The 27,324-nt window shown below is 47.2% G+C and overlaps 1 pseudogene; it reads left to right on the plus strand.

The window, feature by feature from the left end:
• The first annotated feature begins 1,495 nt into the window (after positions 1–1,495).
• LOC134968768 (puratrophin-1-like) lies at positions 1,496–27,027 on the plus strand (annotated as a pseudogene).
• Positions 27,028–27,324: the final 297 nt, after the last annotated feature.

Below are 27,324 nucleotides of genomic sequence, written 5' to 3' on the forward strand. Positions count from 1 at the left end.
CAGCCCTCACGCCCAGGCGGCTGTGACTCTGTGCGACCAGCCCTCACGCCCCGGCGGCTGTGAACATCTCCTGATTGGATGCTTTTTATTGCAGGTGCTAAATCCTAACCTCTCACTAATGACTGCATCTCTCCCCAGAACCCACGTCACATTTCCCTCAGTCCTTCCACCATAGTCTGAGCTTCTTCCTAACATCCATCAGTAAGTGCCACTTTTCTGCCTTTGTGTTACATCTTGTGCTGCCTTGCCATGTAACAGTGCGTGTGTGTGTGCGTGCATGCTAACACAGCAACTACATGCTAGTAGGGCTACTGTCTCACTGCTCCATGTAGCGCCACCTAGGGGGGGATTCCTGCGAGTCAGGGCACTGGGGACAGGAAGGATAACTGTGTATACATATGCCACACCTAAAGCACCTTTGTGACATTACCCCATTCTGTTTATTACATGCAAATACTGTACAGACGTGTCCTTACATGCAGTCACTGACTTTTATAAAGCCCGTCCTGTAATACAAACCAAGAACTATAATGGTTAATTAAAAAGTATTTAAAAATATTGCAAAGGACACGCGGAGTCTAGATCTTTGATTTGTGGAGAAGGGGTGTTCTGAGATACCTCCAGTGCCCAACACCCCTCTTGCACATATCTGAGACTCCTCCGTTGCCCAATGCCCTTCTGCGCATGAGATACCTCCGGTGCCCAATGCCCTTCTGCACATATCTGAGACATCTCCGATGCACAAGAAGCGTTCGGCACTGGCCTGACAGACTACTCAGTGTAGGAGACTGCGGAACACTTATTCCTGGGAAGATCCATCTCATTTGCGCAGTTACACATGCATAATTAAATAGCTTTGTCATTCATCCTAATGGGGGCATAGAGTGCACTGCTGGAGGTTGGGCTCTTTTAAAATTCCAGGTGTTTGGGGGCTTCTGTGTTCAGCACCACCTTCTTGGAAACTGACAAACCCACTCATCACAAATGCAAAGGAACAGAGCAGGGAACCTTCCTCCTTCACCTGTCCCTCAGAAGCTACAGGGCAACACCCTTTGAACACACACACCTGCGGCATCTGAACAGTCAGTCTGGGCTCTGTCAGTGCAAGGTCAGGTGTGGTCTCCCTTAAAAGGATATCCGATTCCACCAACAGCCCCTGACAGTACAAGTGAAAAGTCTGGCGGCTCACCTTCCAGGAGGTAGGAAAGGCAGCTAGAGAGGGCTCCAGCAGGACGCAGAGACTGGAGGTTTAGTGTGAGCCAGCTTCAGGAAATGAACAGTGGGGGAATCAGATTTCTGAAAACTTATTGTTCTCCCCCCTCAGTTAGAAGACCTTTTGTGCAAAGCTTGATCATAGGTTTAAGGAGTTATGGAAGCTATGTCTCTTTACAGTCCCTATGAGTGGTGCAGTGAAATGTGTATCTCTGACGAAGGCTGATTGTCCTGTAGGTCGCAAGACCACCACCACCACTCCGAACACTGCAAGGGAAATGCGATGGAGGATGGCTGTTACTGTTGCGGGTGGGGGGGGGGGGGTTTAATATCAGGAAGCATCAGATTAGAATCGCTGACCCTGGTAGAGTAGATATAGAGGTCTTTTTAATACTTTGGGATGGACCTTGTCAAGGGCATTCTCATTAGCCTCTGCATACTGTGTCTTCTGGCTTAGAACCTGCGAGGCAGATGTGGAGACCAAAAAGGATCTTAAGTCCCTGGCCTGCTTGGGAGAGGTTATTGTCAGCTCGGAGTTGGGCAAGATTATTTCCATGGCCACAGTGGGAAAGTTTCTCTCTGGTAATTCTCCCAGTTTAAAATGCCCTTTTCTTCCTATGGGAAGTAGAGTCAGTCCTCTGCTCCTTCTCGAGGCCAGCATGCGTGAGGTGTTATGCATCCAAGCCACATGACTGACAGGATACCTGCCCCGGAGCTCCTGTGGTAGAAGCCCATCTGCTTCTCTTCCAGTGTTGAGGATGTGATTTCACCACAGATATCTGTGGAGAGGAATCATTCCTTGAGGATGCATCATTGATCCAGATATATCCCCAGTTTAACTGTTAGTTTCGCTGAAGACCAAGCAATGCCTTTCAGCTCTAAAGAAAGATTCAATCTTTACTATCCAAAGAACTAGTGGTTCAAAGTTCTGGAAGACCAAGGGAGTTGGGTTTGTATTCTCTTTCTGAAGGTCCAGCTTCAAGTGGAAAAGCTGAAGATGGAGTCTGTGAGGTCTGCCAGCAAAAGCATGGAGCAGGAGGAGTTCACGGACATTATGGAAACATTGTATGTTAGGTAGAAAGGGACACCAGTCTCTCCACCGTCCCATCATTTCCTGTTCAAAATTTCAGCTAATCACTAGCACTAACGTTATTAACCAAGTTCATGCTAGCCTCCTGAGGTCTGATCAAGACCTAGCTACTTGTTTCAGGCCTATGAGTGAGAAACAGCCCTGACCTTGGAATTTCACAGTTGGGTCATGAACTACATAAATATCCATTCTGCTTCCTTCTCAGCAGATGGTCTCCTTAGGGCTGCTGGTTGATACTTTCCAGCAGAGGGTATTCACACAGGAGAACAAGATCCTAGTGAAGTTCCTGTTGGCTCACACTGGTGCATGTAGGTGCTCGGCTGTATGGTAATCACCTTCAATATACAGTTTTCACTCGAGGGAGCTCCAGATCTAACGCTTTCAGAAATTGAGCAAGTCTCACCTTCCTTTGACCAGGCAATGACCTCAACAAGAGTAGCCTATTCGGCATTTAGCATTGAAAGGCTGGGTGGCAGGTCTCCTTCAGGACTATGGATAAAACCTGCTGGAAGGAGAGATAGGGGTGGGCAGGCACACAGGCTTACACTGAACAGCGGTACTCATAAATAGAAGTAAATCTTAGTGACAAATAAATAGTTTTGAACTTATAATACCTAATTATCTCTTCTAATTATACAGACCAATGGTGCTTCCAAGAGTAATGAAACCTAGATACACTGTACAGGAGGGAAGAATTCTACTGTCTGGGTTGCTCTGAAGATTTCATTTTTTCAATAAAGACTGACTAAACAAGACACACAAACACAAACAATGGGATAAATTTACTAAAGTTTCTAAAAATGAAAAGTGGTGATGTTTCCCATAGCAAACAATCAAGATTCTGTCTATCATTTCTCTATTGCATCCTAGAAAATGATAGACTGGTGAAGTTGCGTATAGTAACCAATCAGATTCTCTTTTCATTTTTAGAAGCTTTAGTAAATTTTCCCCCAATGTGATTGATTTCACGCAGCCAACCTCTTAGTGATACAATACACAAAATGGAAAGCTGCTCAATCAGATTGTAATGTCACTCAGGTGCTAAAAGGGGAGGGGTAATTCTGTGTAGGAAAAAACTGTGTTCCCTAATGCACACCGAGTGAAAAATATTACTACATAATAATAGTAAGATAATACGGAGATCTTAGTTGCGTATATCTGCAGATATAGGGTTAAGCCCCCAGGCCGATTGACAAGGCTTCTCCGTCACTGGGGGTCCCTAATACTAGGTATGGGCCCGGGGTGCAGGACCCCACGATGTCGGCACAGGTCGGCCACCCCAGGTCAGCACACAGGTGAGAATTAATAGGGTTAATAAGAAGCACAGAAGTGCTTTGTAAGTGGTGTGATTAAAATAATATATACAAAGTGATAGGAAAAATAATAAGTGTTAATAAAGTGTTAGGGTGTGCCGACCTGAAGCAGCCCAGCCATACCGACACAGGGGCCACCGCACCCCACACCCACCCCATAAATAATTACAAATATATCTGGGTTAAATTCCCAGTGTAAGGCCACATGGTAATGGCACCTACAGCATCTGAGAGCCAGCTTACCTGGGGATACCCCTGTCTTCCCCTGTGGCACTTCTGGAGTCAGCAATCCCTCCTAATGCTGACCCATTTATGCCTCTCTATATACAATACACAAAATGGAAAGCTGCTCAATCAGATTGTAATGTCACTCAGGTGCTAAAAGGGGAGGGGTAATTCTGTGTAGGAAAAAAACTGTGTTCCCTAATGCACACCGAGTGAAAAATATTACTACATAATAATAGTCAGATAATACGGAGATCTTAGTTGCGTATATCTGCAGATATAGGGTTAAGCCCCCAGGCCGATTGACAAGGCTTCTCCGTCACTGGGGGTCCCTAATACTAGGTATGGGCCCGGGGTGGAGCACCCCGGGCCCATACCTAGTATTAGGTATTATCAGTATTATCTGACTATTATAATATTTTTCACTCTTAGTGATACAACAACCAAGAATACCACTTTGCTTATATACAGGGCATATGATAATGATAATACAGTATGAGGAACTGAGGATAACCAGCAAGTTAGTATGTGCTACTTAGGGGGGTATTCAGTTAGTGCCGTTTTTTCAGCCATTTGAAAAAAAATGTATTTTCCCCTCATTTTTAGGTAAAATTTCCATTCAATGCCTGTGCCGATTATTAGGCACTGGCGTATTCACGGGCCTAATAATTTTTGGGTCCGTTTTCGGCCCATGCCGATTCAACAACAAAAAAAAAAAAGTGAAAAGGCATGGGCGAAATAGGGACTCAAAAACGGGCCCGTAATTGAATACCCAGAGTCGAATTAGTGCCGTTTTTTTTCCCGGCTAGCCGAAAAAGCCGGCACTAATTGAATAACCCCCCTAACCTGCAGGTATTAATAATTGCAGATACAACAGGCTATATATGCATGTAATAAATCTAAACTTCAAAAAGACAGTCTACAGAACCTTAGCTTAATTAGGCATAGCAATTCAAGGAAATCTAGAAAACATACAGTGCATCCGGAAAGTATTCACAGCGCTTCACTTTTTCCACATTTTGTTATGTTACAGCCTTATTCCAAAATGGAATAAATTCATTTTCCCTCAAAATTCTACACACAAAACCCCATAATGACAACGTGAAATTTTTTTTTGAGAGATGTTTGCAAATGTATTAAAAAAAAAAACAACTAAGAAATCACATGTACATAAGTATTCACAGCCTTTGCTCAATACTTTGCTGATGCACCTTTGGCATCAATTACAGCCTCAAGTTTTTTGTATATATGACGCCACAAGCTTGGCACACCTATCTTTAGCCAGTTTCACCCATTCCTCTTTGCAGCACCTCTCAAGCTAATCCCCCCCCCCCCCCCCCCAAAGAAAAACAACAACAACCTGTAAGCACTTTCCAAGTGCCAAATGCAATGCTGCATGCAGCGTTTAGAAGTTTTAACACTACAATAGGTTCTGTGGGTACATTCATGAACTACGCATACAGCGGGATTGGAAAAACATGTGTCGCACTCACTAAACATGTTGCATCTCTGCTTGTAACAACCCTAAAACTTCCCCATAAATACCGGCAACCTGACGAGAAGCAGAATTAAATATATTTTGAGGAAAATTAATGTTGTGCTACATTTAAATCATTGGTGATAGTTTTACTACTACTGAGCATCTGTTACTGTACATCACTTGACACTACATCTTTGTGATACATTAGCACATAACTGGGAAATGGATCAGTGGGGCAAAGGTTAAAACACTCTGTAGCTCTTCAGACAGTACACCCCTGCTCTCCAGACACTACAATTGGTGACTTATGGTTACTCGTTTGTCATTTTCTAGGTCTGAACAAGTCAGGACTCCAGGACGCTTAGGTTTTTCCAAGTGGAGAATGGCAGCCGCCACTTGTCTACCTGGATTCCCAGCCGCTGCCTCCAGACATCGTGAACCCTCTGTTCCCAGACAGAGCCGGATTAAGGGGGGTGCTCAGGGGATACATTATCTCGGGCCCCCCTCTCCCTCAGGGGCCCCCGTGCTTACCATTCACCATGTACGTATTATTATTGTTTTAATTTAGGAATGCGCACTACATACAGTAAATTGACCTGGCGTCCTTGCTACTTAACAATGCAGGAGCTAGGAACCAGCAGATGCTTAACCTGGAGATCAGCAGCAGCTGATCACCGGGTCACGGAGGAAAAGAAGGAGGATGACGCTGGCAGCAGCAGCCTCGGCGGGTGCAGCTTTTTCCAGCGCACCAGCAGGAGGATGCGGCCATGCCGGGCATCATTTGACAGGCAGGATATTCACTCCCGTGCGCCTCCCTCTCGCTAGGTAAGCTGCAGGGTTGGGGCCACCTTCCTCTAACCTTGCAGATGGAGATATGTGCCAGCAGGCACTGATAGGGTCACACGCACCATTGCAGCAGAGATCCATAAACCCTCAGAGAGACCTTAATTTTTGGGTACCTCTGTATACTGCTCCAGCCTCACCAGCCATATTGGAGGCATACCTGACAGGGGGGGGCTATAGTTGGTGATTTACAGTAATACCCGCCCCCCCATATAATATACATAATACTAATACTGAAGACAACAAGCTTCACCTATTGTGTGTGCATAAATTGGTGGCCACTCTACTTATACTGCAACTGGAGACCCCAAATCAGAGCTACTGTGTGCGCATGGTGCACCTAGCGTCATTATCAAGATGCTGTGTGTGCAATATGCATCTACAGTAGTGTCATCATCAGGCTGCTGTATGTGTGCAGTGCACACAGTATTATCACCAGGCTGCTTTCTTTGCACAATACACCTAGGGACAATTTATCACACAACATTTGCAGCTATGTCCCCGAAAACACCCGTTTTGGGGGGCTAGCCGCAAATATTATGTATCCCTGCAATGTAAGAAGGAGGGACCCCAGCAGGAATTTCTGATACTTGCCGCGATCCCTCCATTTCTGCCTGCAGCCGCATCCCCCATACTTTTCTATGGGGGATGCGATGCTGCCCGATGTATTAATATGTGCTACACTTCGGAGATGTAGTTCCGTCAGGGTTCCCCAGGAACACTCTACCAAAAATGGCCCCTGTGCATGGTGGTATTCTGTAATAGGAAACACAGAAGGTCACTGTTTACCTATCTCAATACAGTTTGACTGATTGCTGCTATGAACCTAAATAATATGATAAAAAGAAATGTTATACAAACAGGCAACATTTACGCCATTTCAAGTGTTTTCAATATATTTATTTTAGTCCACGGGGTCGGGGGGGGGGCTCTTGTCTTAAATGCTCCGGGCCCCCCGAAGCATTAATCCAGCTCTGTTCCCAGAGATGATGAGTTAGTGGCTTGTTAATGTGTAACAGGCCTCTCTCCCTGTATATAGTTTATTATACCAGCAGAGGGGGTCAGCCAGGAACTTCGCTGCAGGACCTCCAGGTGATTCATCTACCTGTTAAGCTGCACAGTTTGTACAATTTATTGAAAAAAAACATTTTTGCTAAATAGATATTTAAATAACAAAGGTCATTTTTTCATGTTGAAGTGGAATTTGATGTGCGTCTTATTTTGTTATAGTTGTTACCAAACTAGAAATAATTTATTTACTGGAGATAATGTTAAAATCTGAATAAAACAGATTTATCTCATTTGAGTGATTCATTTTTTTTTTCTCTTGCATTCGTTGTTTAACACAGCATAAATTGCCCTAAATAATAAACGATCTTCTGGCTACCCTGGTAGTTTGTACCCAAGACTATAATAACGTACGATAATCTGTATACAGGACCTGTTTGTATAGTCCATTAAATGGGATCATTGTACCATCACATTTATATTTAATATACGTCTGTAGATTTGTTACCTTTTCCCACTTTGCAGGACATCAGTTTAGCAGAAATGTTTATTAACATATTATAGTTACATTTAGTACAATAAAATAACGTCTCAACCTGTCAGATCAAGTCTTAAATTACCCCCCTGATAAATCAGGAACCCCGGCATCAGATTTTATGGACTGAGAAACAAAACAGAACAATTTCAGCTACCGGTCATGACGGCAGGACAGGATACCGCCCGGTGACCCCCTTTCTGTAGCATCATCTTAATGCACTGGCTGAATTTTCTTGCACATGGCAGAGTCAGCTATAAACAAATAAGAATACAGGTGAGGTGAACGACTTCGGAGTAGTGTGGGGTGAGATTATTAATCTGCAACATAATCCCAGAATTACTCAAAATAGTAAGGTTATTGTATGGTGGGTATCCTACAGAAGAGAAACACAAACCGGTCATTCTGTGTACTAGTGACCAGGTCTTACGTCAGCCAGAATATGGCATTTTTATACTTCTGCTAAACCCTTTTCTTTGAATCCACTGGGACTGGTGCCAAAATGCAGAACTTCTATTACAACTTTACAGAAAACCACTGAACAGGAGAACGAGTGCAATGAAGGGAGAACACTCAGTAGGATGCTGAACGGACTGAAAACATTGAATAAATAAATCTAAATTTCTCTGACGTCCTAAGTGGATGCTGGGACTCCGTAAGGACCATGGGGAATAACGGCTCCGCAGGAGACTGGGCACAACTAAAGAAAGCTTTAGGACTACCTGGTGTGCACTGGCTCCTTCCTCTATGACCCTCCTCCAGACCTCAGTTAGAATTACCGCATATGGCGAAAATATGTTGCTTGGTGTGAGGCCAGAATGGCCCCAACGGAGGAATTCCAGCTGGGTCGATTTCTGCACTTCCTACAGTCAGGAGTGACTATGGGCCTAAAATTGGGGTCCATTAAAGTCCAGATTTCGGCCCTGTCTATTTTCTTTCAAAAAGAACTGGCTTCACTACCTGAAGTTCAGACGTTTGTTAAGGGAGTGCTGCATATTCAGCCCCCTTTTGTGCCTCCAGTGGCACCTTGGGATCTCAACGTGGTGTTGGATTTCCTTAAATCACATTGGTTTGAACCACTTAAGACCGTGGAGTTAAAATATCTCACGTGGAAGGTGGTCATGCTGTTGGCCTTGGCTTCAGCTAGGCGTGTGTCAGAATTGGCGGCTTTGTCGTGTAAAAGCCCATATCTGATTTTTCATATGGACAGGGCAGAATTTAAGGACTCGTACCCAATTTCTCCCAAAGGTGGTATCAGCTTTTCATTTGAACCAACCTATTGTGGTACCTGCGGCTACTCGGGAGTTGGAGGATTCCAAGTTGTTGGACGTAGTCCGGGCCCTGAAAATCTATGTTTCCAGGACAGCTAGGGTCAGAAAGACTGACTCGCTATTTATCCTGCATGCACCCAACAAGTTGGGTGCTCCTGCTTCAAAGCAGACAATTGCTCGCTGGATCTGTAGCACGACCCAACTTGCACATTCCGCGGCTGTACTGCCGCATCCTAAATCGGTGAAAGCCCATTCCACGAGGAAGGTGGGCTCTTCTTGGGCGGCTGCCCGAGGGGTCTCGACTTTACAACTTTGCCGAGCTGCTACTTGGTCGGGTTCAAACACTTTTGCAAAATTCTACAAGTTTGATACCCTGGCTGAGGAGGACCGTGAGTTTGCTCATTCGGTGCTGCAGAGTCATCCGCACTCTCCTGCCCGTTTGGGAGCTTTGGTATAATCCCCACGGTCCTTACGGAGTTCCCAGCATCCACTAGGACGTCAGAGAAAATAAGAATTTACTCACCGGTAATTCTATTTCTCGTAGTCCGTAGTGGATGCTGGGAGCCCGTCCTAAGTGCGGACTCTCTGCAATACATGTATATAGTTATTGCTTAACTAAAGGGTTATTGTTATGAGCCATCTGTTAAATGAGGCTCAGTTGTTGTTCATGCTGTTAACTGGGTATAGTATCACAAGTTGTACGGTGTGATTGGTGTGGCTGGTATGAGTCTTACCCTGGATTCCAAATCCTTTCCTTGTAATGTCAGCTCTTCCGGGCACAGTTTCCCTAACTGAGGTCTGGAGGAGGGGCATATAGGGAGGAGCCAGTGCACACCAGATAGTACTAAATCTTTCTTTAGAGTGCCCAGTCTCCTGCGGAGCCCGTCTATTCCCCATGGTCCTTACGGAGTACCCAGCATCCACTACGGACTACGAGAAATAGAATTACCGGTGAGTGAATTTTTTTTTTTTTTTAAACATTAGAAAATATATATATTTTTTAAACAAAAATAATTTTGAATAAGGTTAAATACACAGTCTACAACTATTTCAAGCATAAAAAACCCTGACATTTTCTGAGGGTTTTTTCGGAAAATAATTAGTCCGTTAGTAGATGTTTCTCGGTTGCTCTTAGATACGACCAGATAAACGCCCCTGAGCAGTGTTTCAGGGTAAATTACAGACTTTTTGATTTTTTCCCTCTAGAAAGACCAGTTTGGGATGTACGCTTTATATACAGCAAGAATAAGCCCCGGTCCGACTTGTTACTAGCCAGCCACGGGAACATATTCTTTAAGGTGAGAACGTTACACTAGATGTAAAGGATCTCTGTTCCCCTCTGTGACTACTCTGTGATTCTGGCATCAGTAGACGCAGGTTGTGCCCCACAATGATTAATGCATGCTGTGTGCTTATTGTCAGAATAAGCAGCGGCAGCTGGGAGACAAGATGGACCTGGCCTCGTATCTGCTGAAGCCCATCCAGCGAATGAGCAAGTACGCTCTGCTCCTGAAGGACCTGATCAAGGAGTGAGGCTCAGGAACAGGAGCTGGTGTATCTGCGCGCCGCCGAGGAAATGGTGAAGTTCCAGCTCCGTCACGGCAATGACCTCCTAGCCATGGACGCCATACGGGACTGTGATGTGAGTGAAGGGGCAGCAGGTTCAGGAGGTGGACAGTGCAGTTACTACTTTATAGACACTTCTTTGTGTACACGTCACACGTGATGTGTTCCTGTGTCATTCTTCCTATGTATTGTCACATATCACACACCCAGCGTAATACACTCTGATGACATCCCCCCTTCCTACATATTTTGGGTTAACAGGTGAATCTAAAGGAACAAGGGCAGCTGGTGAGACAGGACGAATTCACAGTGTGGTTGGGCCGGAGGAAGTGCCAGAGACACGTCTTCCTGTTCGAGGATCTCATCTTATTCAGCAAGCCCAAGAGGATTGAAGGGGGACTGGATGTCTACATATACAAACGCTCATTTAAAGTAAGTGAAGCAGCTCAGCCCATCACCCACTCGTATAGGAGTGTCACACACAAAGGGAAGCCCCAGAATGTCTACTAGGGTCCCAACACCCCAGTATCCCTATCACCTCTTCCTTCCACCCTGAGGACTTCTGCATGCGGGAAAAGAATAAATACCGTGGGAATCCCAGGATCCTAGAATGGTGGGAAACTCTGTATAGTGTACACATATATATAATGTGGTATCCGGTCTCTAGGTTGACCACACTTGGGTCGACACTGTCTAGGCCTACCACCATTGGTCGACAGTAAGTAGGTCGACATGGTCTCTAGGTCGACGGGGACTCTAGGTCGACATGAGTTCTTCACATTTTTAAAAAACTTTTTCATACTTTACGATCCACGTGGACTACAATTGGGAACGGTAACGAGTCATGCGAGGGGACACTGTGCACTAATTGGGGATTACGGTCACTGTATGGAGAAGATGGCACCAAAAAAAGTGCAGAAACTCATGTCGACCTTCTGTCATGTCGACTTACTGTCCCTGTCGGCCTAGAAACCATGTCGACCTACTTACTGTTGACCAATAGTGGTTGACCTAGACACTGTCGACCTAAGTGTGGTGGACCTTGCATACCACACCCATATAATGTACACATGCGGGAGAACTGGCAGGTTACATTTTCAGATGGATATTTACATAACGGTGTAAAAATAACTAAATTGTATGACGTGTGTATTTTAATTTTCAAGGGTACAATTTTCTGTGTGTTGTATCCTTACATTAGCTGTAGCGATACATCACATCATATACATCTGTGCTTATTGCCATAGGGATCACATTAATGACCCAAAGAGCACGGTTCTCGCCCTGGGCATTTAGCTCTGTGTGTTAGTGATCTCTCATGAGGTGGCCAGTTTGTAGCCGGCCCTGCCGCTTATGCCACATTCTCTGATTGGCAGACAGCAGACATCGGCCTGACAGAGAATTCCGGAGACAGCGGGCTGCGCTTTGAAATTTGGTTCAGGCGACGTAAATCCAACGACACACACATTCTCCAGGCGAGCAATGCCGACATCAAGCAGGCCTGGACCGTGGACATTGCTAAAATCCTCTGGCAGCAGGCGACCTGTAATAAGGGTACGTCATCAGTCTTACTGCCATTTTCTCTGCCCCCTGCAATCAAGTCACTTATAGCAGATACAGGGTCACTAAGCCCCAAATACTGGTTGGTTGGCTGCTAATAATGTTGTAGGATCCAATCCAGATAAAAGGTGTGTCAGATAAAGTGGTTGTGGAGGAAGATATTTCCCTGCACACTGCATACTTCCTGTCTGTAATTACATTGAATGAACTGCAGCCAGCAACCTCTAAGCCTGTATATGCAGCTGAATAGCAAATGTAAACCCCGTGTTAAATATCCGAAGTCATATCACAGAAATAGAACTAAGTGCTATGTATGAAATAAGAGATCGTATTTGTAAATAAAATAAAACATGTAGTAGGGATTACAGGGATCATTGTGTGTGGTCAGTGTGCTGTAAACCAGCGAGATGCTGTATAGTAAGCGAGCGCTTCTATTGGTGGATTACTGTCCGTGTCACAGAACGTGTCTCCTTTCCCCTGGCAGAGGTCCGCATGCAGGAAATGGTCTCTATGGGTGTTGGCAACAAGCCGTTTCTGGACATAAAGCCAAGTGACGCAGCAATTAACAACCGCGCTATTGATTACATCATGAAGGGGAGAGGTACGGAATACATTCGGATCCATACTCTGTAGTAGTGATGAGATCCGCAGGAAGGAGGCAGAGGACACGGAAGTACTCTTGCACGAACCCTAGAAATGTTCAGAATTTTAAAGGGACAATAATCCCAATGCAAGCTGACCTGATGTGGAGGATATTGTGACATGCACAGGATATCTAGAAACCCCGGCCGGAGGGTAGTTTATCATCTACCTCTTCTACCTGCTTTTCACACCCGCTCCTCAAAGTACATTTACAGGCTTTAAGGCTAGCTATGTTTCAGCATAGAAGGTTATATCAAAATGACTGGTGTAGTAGGGAATGCTGGCGGCCGGGTTCCCGGCGACCAGCATACCGGCACCGGAATCCCGACCGCCGGCATACCGACAGCTGGGCGAGTGCAAATGAGCCCCCCTGCGGGCACGGTGGCGCGCTATGCACGCCACACTATCTATTCTCCCCAAGAGGGAGAAAAAGTGTCGGTATGCCGGCTGTCGGGATTGCGGCGCCGGGAACCCGACAGCTGGTAAAACTAAAGATCACCCAAAATGACCACAGTACCTGTAGTCATTTTGATTTGACCTTCTATGCTCAAGCATGGCTAGCCGTAAAACCTTGACTGTTAGTGTGCCTAGAGCAGCGGGTGTGAGAAGCCCTGATCTTCCATAATACAGGCTCAGGTGACTGCTGACTATGGGGCAGCTAACTGCATGGAGCCGCCATATTTATGCGGTGATGTGTCTGTATAAGTGAGACAAGGGGGTAATAAGGTGTATATGGTTTCTGGTGGCCGGAACATAATGTTTGGATTAAGATCACCAATTATTGTTTTCTTTTTTTGCAGGTGCCAGGACCAGGGCATCTATTGCGGTGTCCTTATTTGATCATTCAGATCCTTACAAAAGGACCCAGGCCCCCATCACTTGCAGCTCTGTGCCCTCTGCTTGCGGATCCTCCTCGGCTTCACTGCTGGGTCCCCTAAACCTGCATATGTATGTCAATCAGACCCTTCTGCCCGGAGTTCTCTCTGCCAACAGACCCTTTGAGACGAGCAGCTGCCTGGAGGAAGACGAGTTGGAGAATGAGACGAGTTGCAGTCAGCCTTCCATGAGTACGTGTGGTGGGGAGTGTCTGCTGGTTCTGCGTCTTCTCCTGTGTACCCACCTCACGTTTCCCCTGTTCTTCTTGCAGCCACAGAGAGCTCGGAGTCCTCGCAGTGCATGTCTGATGCTGGATCCAGTGGCTCGGACAGCGGCTGCGTCTCCAGTGTTCCGCAGGACAACCTGTCTGAAGATGCCGGTTCTCCCTGCGATGCCTCGGCACAGTACACCTTTCCAGAGAGGAGGAACAGTTCCAGCGTCATCTCCCCGGTTGTGGAAAAATCCAGATTCATCAACCGCCAATACATTTCCGCAGTAAGAACATCGTTATTTGTACAGGTTGAGTATCCCTACTATCCCCCATATCCAAATATTCCGAAATACGGAATATTCCGAAATACGGATTTTTTTGAGTGAGAGTGAGATAGTGAAACCTTTGTTTTTTGATGGCTCAATGCACACAAACTATGTTTAATACACAAAGTTATAAAAAAAATAAGAATTTACTCACCGGTAATTCTATTTCTCGTAGTCCGTAGTGGATGCTGGGGACTCCGTAAGGACCATGGGGAATAGACGGCTCCGCAGGATCATCTAAAGAAAGATTTAGGACTATCTGGTGTGCACTGGCTCCTCCCCCTATGACCCTCCTCCAAGCCTAAGTTAGGACACTGTGCCCGGAAGAGCTGACACAATAAGGAAGGATTTTGAATCCCGGGTAAGACTCATACCAGCCACACCAATCACACCGTATAACTCGTGATAGGAACGACGGTTAACAGCATGATAACAATGGAGCCTCTGAACAGATGGCTCGCAATAACAACCCGATTTGTGTAACAATAACTATTTACAAGTATTGCAGACAATCCGCACATGGGATGGGCGCCCAGCATCCACTACGGACTACGAGAAATAGAATAACCGGTGAGTAAATTCTTATTTCTCTATCGTCCTAGTGGATGCTGGGGTTCCTGAAAGGACCATGGGGGGGGGGGATAGCGGCTCCGCAGGAGACAGGGCACAAAAAGTAAAGCTTTAGGATCAGGTGGTGTGCACTGGCTCCTCCCCCTATGACCCTCCTCCAAGCCAGTTAGATTTTGTGCCCGGCCGAGAAGGGTGCAATCTAGGTGGCTCTCCTAAAGAGCTGCTTAGGAAAGTTTAGCTTAGGTTTTTTATTTTACAGTGAGTCCTGCTGGCAACAGGATCACTGCAACGAGGGACTTAGGGGAGAAGAAGTGAACTCACCTGCGTGCAGGATGGATTGGCTTCTTGGCTACTGGACATCAGCTCCAGAGGGACGATCACAGGTACAGCCTGGATGGTCACCGGAGCCTTGCCGCCGGCCCCCTTGCAGATGCTGAAGTAAGAAGAGGTCCAGAATCGGCGGCAGAAGACTCCTCAGTCTTCTAAAGGTAGCGCACAGCACTGCAGCTGTGCGCCATTTTCCTCTCAGCACACTTCACACGGCAGTCACTGAGGGTGCAGGGCGCTGGGAGGGGGGCGCCCTGGGAGGCAAATGAATACCTATTTTGGCTAAAAATACCTCACATATAGCCTCCGGAGGCTATATGGAGATATTTAACCCCTGCCAGAATCCGTTAAGAGCGGGAGACGAGGCCGCCCGAAAAAGGGGCGGGGCCTATCTCCTCAGCACACAGCGCCATTTTCCCTCACAGAAAGGCTGGAGGGAAGGCTCCCAGGCTCTCCCCTGCACTGCACTACAGAAACAGGGTTAAAACAGAGAGGGGGGGCACTAATTTGGCGATATGCTTATATATATATTAAGATGCTATAAGGGAAAACACTTATATAAGGTTGTCCCTATATAATTATAGCGTTTTTGGTGTGTGCTGGCAAACTCTCCCTCTGTCTCTCCAAAGGGCTAGTGGGTCCTGTCCTCTATCAGAGCATTCCCTGTGTGTGTGCTGTGTGTCGGTACGTGTGTGTCGACAGGTAGGAGGACGATGTTGGTGAGGAGGCGGAGCAATTGCCTGTAATGGTGATGTCACTCTCTAGGGAGTCGACACCGGAATGGATGGCTTATTTAGGAAATTACGTGATAATGTCAACACGCTGCAAGGTCGGTTGACGACATGAGACGGCCGACAAACAATTAGTACGGTCCAGACGTCTCAAAAACACCGTCAAGGGTTTTTAAAACGCCCGTTTACTTTAGTCGGTCGACACAGACACAGACAGGGACACTGAATCCAGTGTCGACGGTGAATAAACAAACGTATTCCTTATTAGGGCCACACGTTAAAGGCAATGAAGGAGGTGTTACGTATTTCTGATACTACAAGTACCACAAAAGAGGGTATTATGTGGGATGTGAAAAAACTACCATAGTTTTTCCTGAATCAGATAAATTAAATAAAGTGTGTGATGATGCGTGGGTTCCCCCCGATAGAAAATTATGGGCGGTATACCCTTTCCCGCCAGAAGTTAGGGCGCGTTGGGAAACACCCCTTAAGGTGGATAAGGCGCTCACACGCTTATCAAAACAAGTGGCGGTACCGTCTATAGATAGGGCCGTCCTCAAGGACCAGCTGACAAGGCTGGAAAATATAATAAAAAGTATATACACACATACTGGTGTTATACTGCGGCCAGCGATCGCCTCAGCCTGGATGTGCAGAGCTAGGGTGGCTTGGTCGAATTCCCTGACTAAAAATATTGATACCCTTGACAGGGACAGTATTTTATTGACTATAGAGCATTTCTATATATGCGAGATGCACAGAGGGATATTTGCACTCTGGCATCATGAATAAACGCGATGTCCATAACTGCCAGAAGATGTTATGGACACGACAGTGGTCAGGTGATGCAGATTCCAAACGGCACAGTATGGCCGTATAAAGGAAGAGGACTTGTTTGGGGTCGGTCCATCGGACCTGGTGGTCACGGCAACTGCTGGAAAATCCACCGTTTTTTACCCTAAGTCACATCTCTGCAGAAAAAGACACCGTCTTTTCAGCCTCAGTCCTCTCGTCCCTATAAGATCATATCTGCCCAGGGATAGAGGAAAGGGAAGAAGACTGCAACAGGCAGCCTATTCCCAGGAACAGAAGCGTTCCACCGCGTCTGACAAGTTCTCAGCATGGCGCTGAGACCGTACAGGACCCCTGGATCCTACATGTAGTATCCCGGGGGTACAGATGGGAATGTCGAGACGTTTCCCCTTCGCAGGCTCCTGAAGTCTGCTTTACCAAGTCTCCCTCCGACAAGGAGGTAGTATGGGAAAAAATTCACAAGCTGTGTTCCCAGCAGGTGACAATTAAATTACCCCTCCTACTACAGAAAAGGGGTATTATTCCACACTATATTGTGGTACTGAAGCCAGAAGGCTAGGTGAGACTTATTCTAAAAAATTTTTTTTGAACACTTACAAAGGTTCAAATTAAGATGAAGTCACTCAGAGCAGTGATAACGAACCAGGAAGAAGGGGACTATATAGTGTCCCGGGACATCAGGGATGCTTACCTCTATGTCCCAAATTTGCCCTTCTCACTAAGGGTACCTCAGGTTCGTGGTGCAGAACTGTCACTATCAGTTTCAGACGCTGCCGTTTGGATTGTCCACGGCACCCCGGGGTCTTTACCAAGGTAATGGCCGAATTGATGATTCTTCTTCGAAGAAAAGGCGTCTTAATTATCCCTTACTTGGACGATCTCCTGATAGGGGCATAGTCCAGGGAACAGTTGGAGGTCGGAGTAGCACTATCTCGGATACTGCTACAATCAGCACGGGTGGATTCTAAATATTCCAAAATCGCAGCTGATCCCGACGACACGTTTGCTGTGCCTAGGGATGATTCTGGACACAGTCCAGAAAAAGGTGTTTCTCCCGGAAGAGAAAGCCAGGGAGTTATCCGAGCAAGTCAGGAACCTCCTAAAAACAGTGCATCATTCCTGGTAAAAATGGTGGCTTCCTACGAAGCAATTCCATTCGGCAGATTTCACGTAAGAACTTTTCAGTGGGATCTGCTGGACAAATGGTCCGGATCGCATCTTCAGATGCATCAGCGGATAACCCAATATCCAAGGACAAGGGTGTCTCTCCTGTGGTGGTTATAGAGTGCTCATCTTCTAGAGGGCCGCAGATTCGGCATTCAGGATTGGATGCTGGTAACCACGGAGCCCAGTCTGAGAGGCTGGGGAGCAGTCACACAAGGGAAAAATTTCCAGGGAGTGTGATCAAGTATGGAGACTTTTCTCCACATAAATATACTGGAGCTAAGGGTAAATTTATAATGCTCTAAGCTTAGCAAGACCTCTGCTTCAAGGTCAGCCGGTATTGATCCAGTGGGAAAAACATCACGGCAGTCGCCCACGTAAACAGACAGGGCGACACAAGAAGCAGGAGGACAATGGCAGAAACTGCAAGGACTTTTCGCTGGGCGGAAAATCATGTGATAACACTGTCAGCAGTTTTTCATCCCGGGAATGGAAACTGGGAAGCAGACTTCCTCAGCACGACCTCCACCCGGGAGAGTGGAAACTTCATTGAGAAGTTTTTTCCACATGATTGTAAACCGTTGGGAAATACCAAAGGTGGACATGATGGCGTCCCGTCTGAACAAAAAACGGGACAGGTATTGCGCCAGGTCAAGGGACCCTCAGGCAATAGATGTGGACGTTCTGGTAACACCGTGGGTGTACCAGTCGGTGTATGTGTTCCCTCCTCTGCTTCTCATACCTAAGGTGCTGAGAATTATAAGACGTAGAGGAGTAAGAACTATACTCATGGCTCCGGATTGGCCAAGAAGGACTTGGTACCCGGAACTTCAAGAGATGCTTACAGAGGTCTTATGGCCTCTGCCGCTAAGAAGGGACTTGCTTCAGCAAGTACCATGTCTGTTCCAAGACTTACCGCAGCTGCGTTTGTCGGCATGGCGATGGAAAGCCGGATCCTAAGGGAAAAAAGGCATTCCGGAAGAGGTCATTCCTACCCTGGTCAAAGCCAGAAAGGAGGTGACCGCACAACATTATCACCACGTGTGGCGAAAATTTGTTGCGTGGTGTGAGGCCAGGAAGGCCCCACAAAGAAATTTCAACTCGGTCGTTTCCTGCATTTCCTGCAAACAGGAGTGTCTATGGGCCTCAAATTGGGGTCCATTAAGGTTCAAATTCGGCCCTGTAAATTTTCTTCCAGAAAGAATTGGCTTCAGTTCCTGAAGTCCAGAAGTTTGTCAAGGGAGTATTGCATATACAAACCCCTTTTTTGTGCCTCCAGTGGCACTGTGGGATCTCAACGTAGTTCTGGGATTTCTCAAATCACATTGGTTTAAAACCAGTCAAATATGTGGATTTGCAGCATCTCACATAAAAAGTGACCATGCTCTTGGCCCTGGCCTGGACCAGGCGAGTGTCAAATTGGTGGTTTTTTCTCAAAAAAGCCCATATCTGTTTGTCCATTCGGACAGGGCAGAGCTGCGGACTCGTCCCCAGTTCTCTCCCTAAGGTGGTGTCAGTGTTTCACCTGAACCAGCTTATTGTGGTGCCTTGCACCTACTAGGGACTTGGAGGACTCCAAGTTGCTAGAAGTTGTCAGGGCCCTGAAAATATATTCCAGGACAGCTGGAGTCAGAAAATCTGACTCGCTGTTTATACTGTATGCACCCAACAAGTTGGGTGCGCCTGCTTCTAAGCAGTCGATTGCTCGTTGGATTTGTAACACAATTCAACTTGCACATTCTGAGGCAGGCCTGCCACAGTCTAAATCGGTTAAGGCCCATTCCACAAGGAAGGTGGGCTCATCTTGGGCGGCTGCCCGAGAGGTCTCGGCATTACAACTCTGCCGAGCAGCTACGTGGTCAGGGGAGAACACGTTTGTAAAATTCTACAAATTTGATATCCTGGCAAAAGAGGACCTGGAGTTCTCTCATTCGGTGCTGCAGAGTCATCCGCACTCTCCCGCCCGTTTGGGAGCTTTGGTATAATCCCCATGGTCCTTTCAGGAACCCCAGCATCCACTAGGACGATAGAGAAAATAAGAATTTACTTACCGATAATTCTATTTCTCGGAGTCCGTAGTGGATGCTGGGCGCCCATCCCAAGTGCGGATTATCTGCAATACTTGTACATAGTTACAAAAATCGGGTTATTATTGTTGTGAGCCATCTTTTCAGAGGCTCCGCTGTTATCATACTGTTAACTGGGTTTAGATCACAAGTTGTACGGTGTGATTGGTGTGGCTGGTATGAGTCTTACCCGGGATTCAAAATTCCTCCCTTATTGTGTACGCTCGTCCGGGCACAGTACCTAACTGGCTTGGAGGAGGGTCATAGGGGGAGGAGCCAGTGCACACCACCTGATCCTAAAGCTTTACTTTTTGTGCCCTGTCTCCTGCGGAGCCGCTATCCCCCCCCCCATGGTCCTTTCAGGAACCCCAGCATCCACTACGGACTCCGAGAAATAGAATTATCGGTAAGTAAATTCTTATTTTTCTCTGACGTCCTAGTGGATGCTGGGGACTCCGTAAGGACCATGGGGATTATACCAAAGCTCCCAAACGGGCGGGAGAGTGCGGATGACTCTGCAGCACCGAATGGGAGAACTCCAGGTCCTCCTCAGCCAGGGTATCAAATTTGTAGAATTTTGCAAACGTGTTTGCCCCTGACCAAGTAGCAGCTCGGCAAAGTTGTAAAGACGAGACCCCTCGGGCAGCCGCCCAAGAAGAGCCCACCTTCCTCGTGGAATGGGCTTTTACAGATTTAGGCTGCGGTAGTCCCACCGCAGAATGCGCAAGCTGAATAGTGCTACAAATCCAGCGCGCGATAGTCTACTTAGAAGTAGGAGCACCCAGCTTGTTGGGTGCATACAGGATAAACAGCGAGTCAGTTTTCCTGACTCCAGCCGTCCTGGAAACATAAATTTTCAGGGCCCTGACTATGTCCAGTAACTTGGAATCCTCCAAATCCCTAGTAGCCGCAGGCACCACAATAGGTTGGTTCAAGTGAAAAGCTGATACCACCTTCGGGAGAAACTGAGGACGAGTCCTCAATTCTGCCCTATCCATATGGAAAATCAGATAGGGGCTTTTACAGGACAAAGCCGCCAATTCTGACACACGCCTGGCCGAAGCCAGGGCCAACAGCATGACCACTTTCCACGTGAGATATTTCAAATCCACAGTCTTAAGTGGCTCAAACCAATGTGATTTCAGGAACTCCAAAACCACATTGAGATCCCAAGGTGCCACTGGGGGCACAAAAGGAGGCTGAATATGCAGAACTCCTTTGACAAAAGTCTGAACTTCAGGCAGTGAAGCCAGTTCTTTCTGGAAGAAAATCGACAGAGCCGAAATCTGGACCTTAATGGACCCCAATTTGAGGCCCAACGTCACCCCTGCTTGCAGGAAATGCAGGAATCGACCCAGTTGAAATTCCTTCGTTGGGGCCTTCCTGGCCTCACACCAAGCAACATATTTTCGCCAAATGCGGTGATAATGTTTTGCAGTGACATCCTTCCTAGCTTTAATCAGCGTAGGAATGACTTCCTCCGGAATGCCCTTTTCCTTTAGCATCCAGTGTTCAACCGCCATGCCGTCAAACTCAGCCGCGGTAAGTCTTGGAACAGGCAGGGCCCCTGCTGCAGCAGGTCCCGCCTGAGCAGTAGAGGCCATGGGTCCTCTGAAAGCATCTCTTGAAGTTCTGGGTACCAAGCTCTTCTTGGCCAATCCGGAACTACGAGAATAGTTTTCACTCCTCGCCTTCGTATTATTCGCAGTACCTTGGGAATGAGCGGCAGAGGAGGAAACACATAAACCGACTGGTACACCCACGGTGTGACTAGAGCGTCCACAGCGATCGCCTGAGGGTCCCTTGACCTGGCGCAATATCTTTTTAGCTTTTTGTTGAGGCGGGACGCCATCATGTCCACCTGTGGTCTTTCCCAACGGTTTACCAACATTTGGAAGACTTCTGGATGAAGTCCCCATTCTCCCGGGTGGAGGTCGTGCCTGCTGAGGAAGTCTGCTTCCCAGTTGTCCACTCCCGGAAAGAACACTGCTGTCAGTGCTAACACATGATTTTCCGCCCATCGGAGAATCCTTGTGGCTTCTGCCATTGCCCTCCTGCTTCTTGTGCCGCCCTGTCTGTTTACATGGGCGACTGCCGTGATGTTGTCTGATTGGATCAGTACCGGCTGGTTCTGAAGCAGGGGCCTTGCTTGACTTAGGGCATTGTAAATGGCCCTTAGCTCCAGAATATTTATGTGAAGCGAAATCTCCTGATTTGACCACAGTCCTTGGAAATTTCTTCCCTGTGTGACTGCACCCCAGCCCCGAAGGCTGGCATCCGTGGTCACCAGGACCCAGTCCTGTATTCCGAATCTGCGGCCCTCCAGTAGATGAGCCCTCTGCAGCCACCACAGCAGCGACACCCTGGTCCTTGCCGACAGGGTTATCCGCTGCTGCATCTGGAGATGGGACCCGGACCATTTGTCCAACAGGTCCCACTGGAAAGTCCTTGCGTGGAACCTTCCGAATGGAATTGCTTCGTACGAAGCTACCATTTTTCCCAGGACTTGTGTGCATTGATGTACCGACACCTGTCCTGGTTTTAGGAGGTTTCTGACTAGCGATGACAACTCCTTGGCTTTTTCCACTGGAAGAAACACTTTTTTCTGGTCTGTGTCCAGAATCATTCCCAGGAACAGAAGACGTGTCGTCGGGACCAGCTGTGACTTTGGAATATTGAGAATACAGCCGTGCTGTTGCAGCACTTCCTGAGAAAGTGCTACCCCCACTACCAACTGCTCCTTGGACCTCGCCTTTATCAGGAGATCGTCCAAGTACGGGATAATTAAAACTCCCTTCTTGTGAAGGAGTATCATCATTTCGGCCATTACCTTGGTAAAGACCCTCGGTGCCGTGGATAACCCAAACGGCAGCGTCTGGAACTGATAGTGACAGTCCTGTACCACAAATCTGAGGTACTCCTGGTGAGGAGGGTAAATGGGGACATGCAGGTACGCATCCTTGATGTCCAGGGAGACCATGTAATCCCCCTCGTCCAGGCTCGCAATAACCGCCCTGAGCGATTCCATCTTGAACTTGAATCTTTTGATATAAGTTTTCAAGGATTTTAAATTTAAGATGGGTCTCACCGAACCGTCCGGTTTCGGTACCACAAACATTGTGGAATAGTAACCCTTTCCTTGTTGAAGGAGGGGTACCTTGACAATCACTTGCTGTGAATACAGTTTTTGAATAGCCACCAACACTGCCTCCCTGGCAGAGGGAGTTGCCGGTAAGGCACATTTTAGGAAACGGGGGGGGAGACGTCTCGAATTCCAGCCTGTACCCCTGAGATACTACTTGAAGGACCCAGGGATCCACCTGTGAGAGAGCCCACTGTGCGCTGAAATTTCTGAGACGGGCCCCCACCGTACCCGGGTCCACCTGAGCAGCCCCAGCGTCATGCTGTGGACTTATCGGACGCAGGGGAGGACTTCTGCTCTTGGGAACTAGCTGTGTGCTGCAGCTTTTTGCCTCTACCTTTGCCTCTCGGCAGAAAGGATGAGCCTCTAGCCCTCTTGCTTTTCTGGGGCCGAAAGGACTGTACCTGATAATACGGTGCTTTCTTTTGCTGTGGGGTAGCCTGTGGCAAAAAAGTCGATTTCCCAGCAGTAGCTGTGGAAACGAGGTCTGAAAGACCATCCCCAAACAGTTCCACCCCCTTATAGGGCAAAACTTCCATGTGCCGTTTCGAGTCGGCATCGCCTGACCATTGCCGAGTCCATAACCCCCTCCTGGCGGCAATGGACATAGCGCTTATTTTTTATGCCAGCCGGCAAATATCCCTCTGTGCATCACGCATGTATAAGACGGCGTCTTTTATATGCTCTATCGTCAGCAAAATATTGTCCCTATCCATAGTATCAATATTATCCGACAGGGAATCTGACCACGCAGCTGCAGCACTGCACATCCATGCCGATGCAATAGCTGGTCTCAATATAATGCCCGTGTGTGTGTATATAGCTTTAAGGGTAGTTTCCTGCTTTCTATCAGCAGGTTCCTTTAGGGCGGCCGTATCCGGAGACAGTAGTGCCACCTTTTTTGATAAAGGTGTCAGCGCTTTATCTACCCTAGGGGGTGTTTCCCAACGTGACCTATCCTCTGGCGGGAAAGGGTAATCTGCCAATAACCATTTAGAAATTATCAATTTCTTATCGGGGGAAGTCCACGCTTCCTCACACACCTCATTTAATTCCTCAGATGCAGGAAAAACTACTGGTAGTTTTTTCACACCAAACATAATACCCTTTTTTGTGGTACCTGGGGTATTATCAGAAATGTGTAATACATTTTTCATTGCCTCAATCATGTAACGGGTGGACCTATTGGAGGGTACACTAGTCTCATCGTCGTCGACACTGGAGTCGGTATCCGTGTCGACATCTGTGTCTGTCATCTGAGATAGCGGGCGTTTTTAAGCCCCTGATGACATTTGAGACGCTGGAACAGGCACAAGCTGAGTAGCCGGCTGTCCTATGTCGTCAAACCTTTTGTGTAAGGAGTTGACACTGTCACGTAATTCCTTCCATAAGTCCATCCACACAGGTGTCGACCCCGCAGGGGGTGACATCACATTCACAGGCATTTGCTCCGCCTCCACGTCATTTTCCTCATCATACATGTCGACACAGCAGTACCGACACACAGCACACACACAGGGAATGCTCTGACAGAGGACAGGACCCCACAAAGCCCTTTGGGGAGACAGAGGGAGAGTATGCCAGCACACATCAGAGCGCTATATACCACAGGGATATCACCTATAAAGAGTGTTTTCCCTTATAGCTGCATTATATTCTATACTGCGCCTAATTTTGTGCCCCCCCTCTCTTTTTTACCCTTTCTGTAGTGCAGGACTGCAGGGGAGAGCCAGGGAGCGATCCTTCCAGCGGAGCTGTGAGGGAAAATGGCGCCAGTGTGCTGAGGGAGATGGCTCCGCCCCTTTCTCGGCGGGCTTTCTCCCGCTATTTTAATAATTCTGGCAGGGGTTAATTTGCACCTATATAGCCCCTGGGGCTATATATGGTGTCAGTTTGCCAGCCAAGGTGTTATTTATTGCTGTTCAGGGCGCCCCCCCCCCCCCCCAGCGCCCTGCACCCATCAGTGACCGCAGTGTGTGGTGTGCATGAGGAGCAATGGCGCACAGCTGCAGTGCTGTGCGCTACCTTGGAGAAGACAGAAGTCTTCAGCCGCCGATTTTCCGGACCTTCTTGCTCCTGGCTCTGTAAGGGGGGCGGCGGCGCGGCTCCGGGAACGGACGACGAGGTCGGGTCCTGTGTGCAATCCCTCTGGAGCTAATGGTGTCCAGTAGCCTAAGAAGCCCAAGCTACCACCACTTAGGTAGGTTCGCTTCTTCTCCCCTTAGTCCCTCGTTGCAGTGAGCCTGTTGCCAGCAGGTCTCACTGTAAAATAAAAAACCTAAACTATACTTTCTTTCTAGGAGCTCAGGAGAGCCCCTAGTGTGCATCCAGCTCGGCCGGGCACAGAAATCTAACTGAGGCTTGGAGGAGGGTCATAGGGGGAGGAGCCAGTGCACACCAGATAGTCCTAAATCTTTCTTTAGATGTGCCCAGTCTCCTGCGGAGCCGTCTATTCCCCATGGTCCTTACGGAGTCCCCAGCATCCACTAGGACGTCAGAGAAATATTGTATTAAATGACCTTCAGGCTGTCTGTATAAGGTGTATTTGAAACATAAATGAATTGTGTGAATGTACACACACTTTGTTTAATGCACAAAGTTATAAAAAATATTAGCTAAAACTACTTTCAGGCTGTGTGTATAAGGTGTATGTGAAACATAAATACATTCTGTGATTAGATTTAGGTCCCATCACCATGATATCTCATTATGGTATGCAATTATTCCAAAATACGGAAAAATCCAATATCCAAAATACCTCTGGTCCCAAGCATTTTGGATAAGGGATACTCAACCTGTATTACCGTAGATAGAAACATATAAGACTCAAACAGTGGGAAAAACTAAATTCCTCTTCCAAGTGTTAAAAGTTGTTTTGTTTTTTAATAAAAGTGTAATAGGTGTTATTAGTATTTACAAATAAAGCAAACGTTTTGTGATTTCAAAGCCATGCCTGCACAATGGGTGTCGAGATATTAAAGAACATTTAGGGGGAGAGTTGTCAAATCTCGGAGTGAGATAAAGTACCACCAGTCAGATTGTAAATAGAAAATCCAATTGTTTTACGTGTCGGCAGCCACTAGTTGACGCCAGACGGAGAAATTAAATTGTTTCTCTGATCGGGCATAAACAGCTGTGCGCGTCGGCATTTTAGCTCCCAGTCTCTTGGGCTGGCGAGCAGGAGCAAGTGAAAAGTAATCCGTTTGGGCGCACAAACTGCACTTTTCGCGTTGCAGAAAACAAAACAATCTTCCATCACTTCAGATGGGAGATAGGACGCGCGGGCACGTAAAACAATCAAACCCCCCCCCTCCCTAACTATTTGACAGTCTGTGGTAGAGAAATCATAGAAGCAGACTGGTTGGTACTTTGTCCCTCTCCAAGATTTGATAAGTCTCCCCCGCGCTCCCCCCCCCATTGCTATTAAAAAAAATGTGCCCCCCTCCCCATAGCTATAAAAAGAAAAAGCATGCGCGCGCCAAAGGCGCGCTCCCGACAAGGGTGTGTGGCCTGATTAAGATGGGTGTGGTCTCACCTTAGAAACACTCTGAATCCAGTGATATTAGGTGAACACTAGATATAGCAGTAATTGCAGCTGTGTAATACACTGTACAGCAGCACCCGTGAATTATTCTTTCTAATGGCTTCTTCCATTTCTTGGGCTTTTCCTTACCCCCATGCTTCTTTATCTGATTAAAGTGGTCTTTTTATTATGTCTATTCAAGCGCAGGTAGAGTTATGGGTAAGATTTGTAACTTGCGCACTACTTAGTCTGTGTCTCTGTGTTTTTTTGAGAGTTGTCTTAAGATTGGTTGTGTAGCTGGGCGTTAGTTCCTTCACCATGGAAACCACCCCCTCCCCATTTATCCGGGCTTGGGACCGGCTATGCACTTCACATAGGCTGGGTTAGGCGGACATCGTATAGGTGTTATTCTCCGTGTCGCCTTGTTGACGACCCGCTTGCTATTATTCCCTCTTTTACCTCCTTCTCTTTAGTATGTCTGCCCCTTTCACATCTCTACCAGACAAATGGCACGAGGGTCCCCTGTGTCCTAGTCGGTGCCCTCTTTCTGGACGATGGTTCTTCAGCCCAGGTGGGGAAAGCACTGGGTGAGGCAGACCGCTGCAGCTGATGATATTTCCAGGTTGGAGTTCTGCAGCTTCAGCATTAATGAGTAGTAATGTTCTCTCACTAGCCTGGTGATGGGACTGTAGGGAAACACTCTGCATCGCTGAACAAGCTCCCCAAACAGTCTAGTTGCCTGTAGCTGGATGTCACGGTTGTCTTGCCATAGATACTCTGCTGCGATGTGGCTGAGGGTCTCATTATACTTGTACCAAGTTTTCTTCTTG

Source organism: Pseudophryne corroboree, chromosome 11 (genome assembly GCF_028390025.1).
Source record: "Pseudophryne corroboree isolate aPseCor3 chromosome 11, aPseCor3.hap2, whole genome shotgun sequence".
NCBI lineage: Eukaryota > Metazoa > Chordata > Amphibia > Anura > Myobatrachidae > Pseudophryne > Pseudophryne corroboree.